Source organism: Argopecten irradians, chromosome 8, assembly GCF_041381155.1.
Source record: "Argopecten irradians isolate NY chromosome 8, Ai_NY, whole genome shotgun sequence".
NCBI classification, from domain to species: Eukaryota; Metazoa; Mollusca; class Bivalvia; order Pectinida; family Pectinidae; genus Argopecten; species Argopecten irradians.
In genome coordinates, this window is record NC_091141.1 from 38686997 (window position 1) to 38695018 (window position 8022).

Genomic DNA, 8022 nt, shown 5'->3' on the forward strand with positions numbered 1-8022 from the left:
CCGCCATCTTGAAAATACATTTTGAACTTCTTCTCAAGTTCTACCGGTGCAATTTGGCTGAAACTTGCATGAAATGATCCTGACATGGTCCCGACAAAGTGTTGTTACTTTTCGGGTCGATCCGAAATCCAAGATGGCCGCCACAGCCGCCATCTTGAAAACACATTTTGAACTTCTTCTCAAGTTCTACCGGTGCGATTTGGCTGAAACTTGCATGAAATGATCCTGACATGGTCCCGACAAAGTGTTGTTATTTTTCGGGTCAATCCGAAATCCAAGATGGCCGCCACAGCCGCCATCTTGAAAACACATTTTGAACTTCTTCTCAAGTTCTACTGGTGCGATTTGGCTGAAACTTGCATGAAATGATCCTGACATGGTCCCGACAAAGTGTTGTTATTTTTCGGGTCGATCCGAAATCCAAGATGGCCGCCAAGCCGCCATCTTGAAAAACACATTTTGAACTTCTTCTCAAGTTCTACCGGTGCGATTTGGCTGAAACTTGCATGAAATGATCCTGACATGGTCCCGACAAAGTGTTGTTATTTTTCGGGTCGATCCGAAATTCAAGATGGCCGCCACAGCCGCCATCTTGAAAACACATTTTGAACTTCTTCTCAAGTTCTACCGGTGCGGTTTGGCTGAAACTGGCATGAAATGATCCTGATATGGTCCCGACAAAGTGTTGTTATTTTTCGGGTCGATCCGTAATCCAAGATGGCCGCCAAAGCCGTCATCTTGAAAACACATTTTGAACTTCTCAAGTTCTACCCGTGCGATTTGGCTGAAACTTGCATGAAATGATCCTGACATGGTCCCGACAAAGTGTTGTTATTTTTCGGGTCAATTTGAAAACCAAGATGGCCGCCACAGCCGCCATCTTTAAAACACATTTTGAACTTCTTCTCAAGTTCTACCAGTGCGATTTGGCTGAAACTTGCATGAAATGATCCTGCCATGGTACCGACAAAGTGTTGTTACATCTCTGGTTGATCCCAAATCGAAGATGGCTACCATGACACTATATCTAATTAACTTCCTACATGTTAAGGCCCTTTGGCCTCTTGTTTGAAAGAAAATTTGTTGAAAGAAATTGAAAATGATCCTGACATGGTCCTGACAAAGTGACACCATATGAAATTAAATTTACTATTGCCAAGGTAGTCAGATGACCGTTAAGGCCCTTTGGGCCTCTTGTTAAATTAACCTCTTAATCCTAAACTACACACACAGTTCCAAGAAAAGTCTATTACCGTTATTTCCGCCTGCACAATGTAATTTACTCACTGCATACACATGATGAATACCGCGAAAACGCGAATATTTTATTGAATATAGCAAAGTTCCGGAGCAAAAGTTGGTATCGCTTCTCGGCCTTTTGGCTAAGATCAAAGTGTTCCACTGCGTTTTCAGCATGGCTGAAGCTCACATTGATCTCGATGTTCTGAAAAGTTCAGTTAGATTTCATGTTTCCGGACCACGGAGGAATTCTGTTTCACGGTTCGAGATAGTGAAGGCTCTTCTAGATGGCGGTCTCCAGCCTGACGACCTGAAGTCAGTTTTTCGTTGCGAGGCCCCGAACTCTTGGTTCGCTACGGTGTCTAACCCGGAAAACGTTGACATTATAGTGGGAGCTGGGGCCATTCCTGGTGATCATTTTACGTTGCAGCCGGAGCCCTGTGACAGGCGAAGGGTGACCATAAAATCCAATGGCTGCCGTCATGGATGTCTGATGACGCCATCTGCTCTCTTTTTGATGGATTTTATGGCAAGGTGGTCTTAATGGAACGTGAAAAAACTATTATTGACAAGGTGACATTAGAAACAGGAACCAGAATTATGACGCTTGTTGTGAGGGAGGGAAGGGGAAGCAGGACGACATTCCTCACAGAATGAGAGTTTTTGGCAAAACGGCGCTAATTGTGGTTCCTGGGAGGCCACCTATTTGCTTACGCTGCCAACAGATCGGGCACGTACGCTCACAGTGCCCCGGGCGAGGAGAACAGCCAAGGAGACCGTCTTATGCCTCCGTTGTTGACAGGTCGAATGACCGTGATGTGGAGGTTCCGGTGACGGATCACACTGATCATGGGGAACCCGTTAATGATCAGTCAACGACTGGGTCCGCTGCGAGCCCCTCGTCCGGAGGGAGCAGCTCTGAGGAGAGCGGTAAGCGTGTGGCCACGGATGTTGACGACGAAGGTTTTAAGAGGGCCAAGAAGGGGAAACACGGTGCATCCCCTCCACTGATGTCCAATGGTGATCTAGTGCCCGGGCAGCAACATAGTATCATGGATACAGGAGATACTGTCAATGTCCCATCTGACGATGAGAGACTTGTTATTGATGAGGACCTGTCACAGTAACGTGAGTACGAACACTTTTATTTATTAAACGGACTATGGCGGTGTTACAACGAACCCTGATTTACCCTTGCGCGCCCCTGGACATTGTGAACTCGCTCACCTGTATGGTGTTTCTCAGTTTTCTAATCTCTTTTTATAAGATTTTAAATAGTTTTGCTTTCATTGTTTGTTATTATTCATTTAGTATTCATTTATTTTAAAGTCTTCTCCTTTTCAACCGGAGTAATTCCTTTGGTTCTTTGAATGATAGTTAATTTTATTTTATCTAAATTCTTTGCACGATTTGTCTGATTGATTTTGGGTTTAACACCTCTTACACTATAGTTTATATTTTCTGCTACTGTTCTAGTATATGCCACATTTTACAATATTTATGACATTGTTAGCATGGTATCGCACTATATCTATTTTTTAATATGAGTCACTGTCAGCTATGATAGTTTTTAGCGTACTTGTGAAGTATACCACCTGTTACCCCTTTGTAAAATTACCAGCATGTATTAATACGAATAATCCATCACTTTGGAGTCTATTTATAGTTGTAAGTTTAAGGTGCATGTCATGTTATTCTTTTGACAGTGAGTGGATTTCATCCTTGCTTTAATATATGATTTAACACACTTATTGGTTACTTTTCCATGAGTTGTTCAATACAGGGTTAAAAATATAAAACTTTCCATCGTACAAGTTGAATATTAACAAATGCAAATCACTAAATTATGCAAAGAAAATGTATTTTTAGCGATCATGCTGCGTTTCAGGGCAAAACACCAAACTTCATTATTCTATAAAAACAGATGTCCATTTTCAGTTAAAATCAACACAGGATCATAAGGGAGGTACTCCTACCAAGAATGTCAGAATTCTTATGTCGGTTTATCACCACCAATGTGGATGCTTTGGCTCTCCCGTTCTCATGGAGGCCGCCATATTGATTTTCCTATCGATGTACTAGACACAAATTGATTTGCACTATAATGGCAAATCAAAACCTTCTCGGGCACCGCTACTTTTCCAAAAGTGTGGTTGAATGATACCTCTTTGAATCGCAACTGTTTTCAAGATTGTTTTCGCAAAATCCAAATCACAATGTGTGAATTGATTTTGTCAACATTCTGGGTCGTCTTCTCGATGTGAAACCGAAAGCAGGAAATATCACTCCGCGCTAAAACAACTTTTTATGCATATTGTTTTTTTTTTAATTTTTAATTATCGATACTATTTTGTGATTTCTTATATTGAAATATTAATATTTTTAATATCGCATCGTACATTTTGTTGGTTTTGGGTATCTAGCGAGTGACATATTTGCTGCGGTGTGACTTCCGGCAATTCTCCCATCATGTCCACAATGTCAACACATTGGCGTGCGAGAACACCAAAACAGCAAATTATGAAAATCGGGAGCTGTTTTTAAACAGGTAATCACTACACAGGTTTTATAATTATGCAAGTTAATAATTTCACGTACAATAACACATGTCGATTTGGATCAGATTACGTACATGTCTGTTTCTTGATTGACGATGACAGGTAAGTTTACAATTTTACGTGTCACGTGTTACACTTTTATAAACTTTTTCTAGGGTTTATTTTACAAATTATGGCACCAATTAGTTTATTTTATGGTTGTTCAGAAGTAAGTTTGGTGTGAAAAACTATTAAAGGTAAGTATTTCAACCGCGCACATAAAACAAAATCGCCTGCAATAATGCTGCAGCTCGGAAGTGAAATCCACGTTACATATCAGACAGTTTCCAGAAACACGACAAAACAACACATTAGGACAGAGTTACACCAACATGACTCGCATAAAGACACATTGGAAACCACAGCGACGATTTGGCATAAGTGGAGGTAGACACAAGAAATCCAGGAAGGTCAGAAATGCTAATTCAAAATCAAAATATTCCCATCACTGTACACTATCCACTGGTAATGCTATAAAGCTGCGTGTTTTTCGTCGACGTATTTTGAAGTCGTATGTCCGCATGTCACATAATCTGCTATATCAAACAAATCTACCAAAGTACAGAATGACTAAACTCCGTGATGACACGACATTAAAATATGTGATAAGAAAAGTGAAGCGTGTCAATGCCAGAGGGTATAGACTCATGAACCTAGATTGCCTACAAAATCATGTCATAGATATAACAGTGCATGTTGCCCTATGTGAAAACGCTCAAAAAGTTGCAGGTAAAGGTTCCAGTCCAATTGTCCTAACATCTGAACTTAGAACATGTGGCCTTGCCTCTGTCCTTCAAGCGAAGTGTCAAGGGTGTAGCAAGATATTTCAGTTGCAGACTAGCCCTAAGTTGACTGTCAATAACAGTACAAGATTTGATGTAAATGTCAGGGCAGTGTGGGGGTCTGTAGTGACAGGAAATGGTGCATCACATTTGAATGAGATGCTTGGAACTATGGATTGCCCTGGGATCTCCCAGCATGCTTTTAGTAATATTGAACAAGACATTGGATACTGGTGGGAGGATGCATTAAAGAAGGAGTTCTTGGCAGCAGGAGCTGAGGAAAGGAAGATCGCGGTGGAGAAAGGCAACTTTCATCAGGGGGTGCCATTTATTACCGTAATCGCAGATGGAGGCTGGTCGAAAAGAAGCCATAAACACTCGTATGATGCATTAGGAGGTGTAGGTGTAATCATTGGGAAAGAGACGGGTAAAGTTTTGTACATGGGAGTCCGAAACAAGTACTGCTACGTGTGCAATAGATCCAAAAACCTGCATATGGTTCCAAAACCTCACCAATGTTTTCAAAACTGGAATGAATCATCACAAGCAATGGAAGCTGACATCATTGTCCAGGGTTTTTTGGAGGCCGAGTGTACCCATGGTATACGGTACAAGTACCTAATTGGGGATGGGGACTCCTCTGTATTTGCCAAAATACAACAAGAAGTACCAGTTTGGGGAAAGGATGTGGAAAAAGTAGAGTGTGCAAATCATGCATGTAAGTGCCTACGATCAAACCTTGAGAGGCTTGTAGATGATAACCCAACATATAAAGGTCATAACAAGCTCACCAAGGCTACACGAGTGAGGCTGGTAAGTGCTGTTCGGTGTGCTATCAGGATGAGGTCAAAACAGGCAGACAAAAGCAAGGCAGTTAAGTTATTGGCTCAAGATATCAGAAATAGTATACACCATGTGTTTGGAAACCATCTTAATTGCTCAGACTTCTGTAAAGCTGCTCATTCATCTTGTACAGCAGACGATACATCTGAGATGTCATCTGATATATTGCCTGAGGATCCAGTCTCCGATGTCTGCAGTAACCAAATAGCCATGTGGACAGAGGGCAGCTCTCTTCAAGCTCAAGATCAATCCCGCTTGGCAAGTGTGCCAAAATCCCTGGATCAGGACATTCAGCAGGATGTATGCATTTTGCTGGACAGACTTGCAACGAAGAGCAATAGGCTTTTGGGAAACTTCACGACAAACCTAGCCGAATCATGGATGAGCATACGGACAAAATTTGATGGGGGCAAGGTGCATAATATCTGTTCTAGAGGGTCCTGGCATACAAGATGTTACGGCGGATCTTTGAGGATGAATCTGGGACCAGAATGGGCACCAAGTGTGTGGCAGCAGGCAACTAACACGGAACCAGGCCATTTCTTTCAAAAGCTTTACCAACAACGTCGACAACATCTTTTAAGTTCTACCAAATCTAAAGATCGCCCAGAGTGGAGCCAGCTACGATGGAAGCGCAAGATGACAGCATTGAAACAGAGTTCCTCAAAAAAGGCAAAGTCATCATATGGTCCAAATGCCATAGACTCAGTGCCAGATGTGTCAGATGAAGCTCTACAGGTGGCAACAACTACTTTCCTGAAGAAGCACATTGACCTGACAGAAGAGCAGATAGATGCCATCGAACGTCTCACCAAGTCTCAATCGCAGTCGTCTGTATGGAAAGAACATCATCTGTTTTTGGAAGTGTGGTTAAACGGAAGACATCACTACCTGTAGCCCCTTTTTTGCGGCGCCTGATTTATGGCAATTTTGGAGGAAATAAACACACTCGGAAGGGGCTTAGAGATGAAAGGATAACTCTGAGAGAGTATGAGCTAAAGAAAGCTGAGCTTGGCATCGACGTCTCCATAACACCTGCTGGCCTTATCATTGACAAAACCCACAAATATCTCGGAGGGAGCCCAGATGGGATTATTAAAGAGAAGTCGGGAGAAACAGGATTGGTTGAGGTAAAAAACTTACTGCATTCAAAGAACAAAAATTTAAACCAGGCTGCAACAAGTGAAAGAAACTTCTGTTTGAAGTTGTGTGGGAACACGTTATGTCTGCGACATAACCATGACTACTATTATCAGTGTCAGGGGTTATTGGGAATCACCAACCTCCCATGGATAGATTTTGTGGTGCGGACTACCAATCCCTATCAACTGCATATTGAACGGATAGTTGCAGATAAACAGCTGTGGAATGAGATCATGGTACCAAAGCTTTGCGCATTTTACCACAAAGCCATTCTTCCTGAACTCAGTAGCCCTAGAGAAGGAAAGGTCCCTGGTATTCGGGAGACTGGCATTTGGGTATGTCCATACCGATATTATTATTTAATTCTAATAATTATTTTAATGTTTTTGAACATTGCCCAAGATCCAGCTTATTCACAGTATTGATGTTATGAAATTCAGGTAAATGTAAGTGTCTGTGTAAAAGCTCACTGCTGATTATAATAAACAAGGTACATGTAAGTTGTGCAAACACTTTGGTGCAAGTGGTATGCTCTAAAAATCCTGTAAAAATTGATACACAAAATGAACTAAATGGATTTTGGCTGTTAAGGGCTATGGAAAAGTAATACTTTTTATTTTTTGTTTTACAGTTTGAACCAGCATCCAAGCAATTGCACCATCAGTCAGCCTCAGTATCAGTACAACCACGGAAAAGGAGAAGTACATCAACTGTTACTAGCAGTTTTCCACCTGTTTCCTGTTCTGCTTCTGTATCCCACAGGTTTTACATTTGTTACAAGTTGCACGCAATCAGAAATTTATCATGGATAGGAACAAATAAAATAAAAATAAAACATGGAATACTTAATTGAAAATACACAAATCATATATTTATATTGGTATATTATGGAATTAATGTAATTGAATACAATTATCCCTTATTCTACAATTTCATAATACTATAAAGCAGATCTAGACCAGCGCATAAATGTCCAAAATGTATATAAAAGATAATGGCAGTTTAATAAGTTGGTGTATTATTTTGTTTCAAATGTATTATGTTTATTTGTTTATTTTCAGCCTAACAACAACAAATACCTCAGCCACGTTATCAGCCTCAAGTACCCCTGCCACAGTATCTGTAACAGGTAGATCATTCAGGTAGGTGCTACAAATAATATTATTATAATGTTTTGGTATCACTTGTCAAGGAAGTTCTGTCCTATTCTTGCTGCAGGTCTGTATACTCTGGTTTGCTGTACCTCATAAATTACACATTTATCACCAACTAGTTCAGAAAGTAATTACTTGCCATAGATTATGGAAGGATCTACATCGGGTAACTTGACTCTCTACCAGCGTAACTGCCACAATGTAAAAGTATTTGACTATGTATGTTGTTTTTGTTTAATGTTGTACTTTGTTTTCAGCCTAAAT

At 40.8% G+C, this 8022-nt stretch overlaps 1 long non-coding RNA gene and 1 pseudogene across 1 annotated transcript; both read left to right on the top strand.

Annotated features, from left to right (window-relative positions):
• The first annotated feature begins 1414 nt into the window (after positions 1 to 1414).
• LOC138329889 (uncharacterized) lies at positions 1415 to 2408 on the top strand (annotated as a pseudogene).
• Positions 2409 to 3665: 1257 nt separating this feature from the next.
• On the top strand, positions 3666 to 7746 carry LOC138328995 (uncharacterized). The gene is made up of 3 exons (XR_011209386.1): positions 3666 to 3787; positions 7236 to 7366; positions 7666 to 7746. It is a non-coding gene; the product is annotated as an uncharacterized lncRNA (long non-coding RNA).
• The last annotated feature ends 276 nt before the right edge of the window (positions 7747 to 8022 follow it).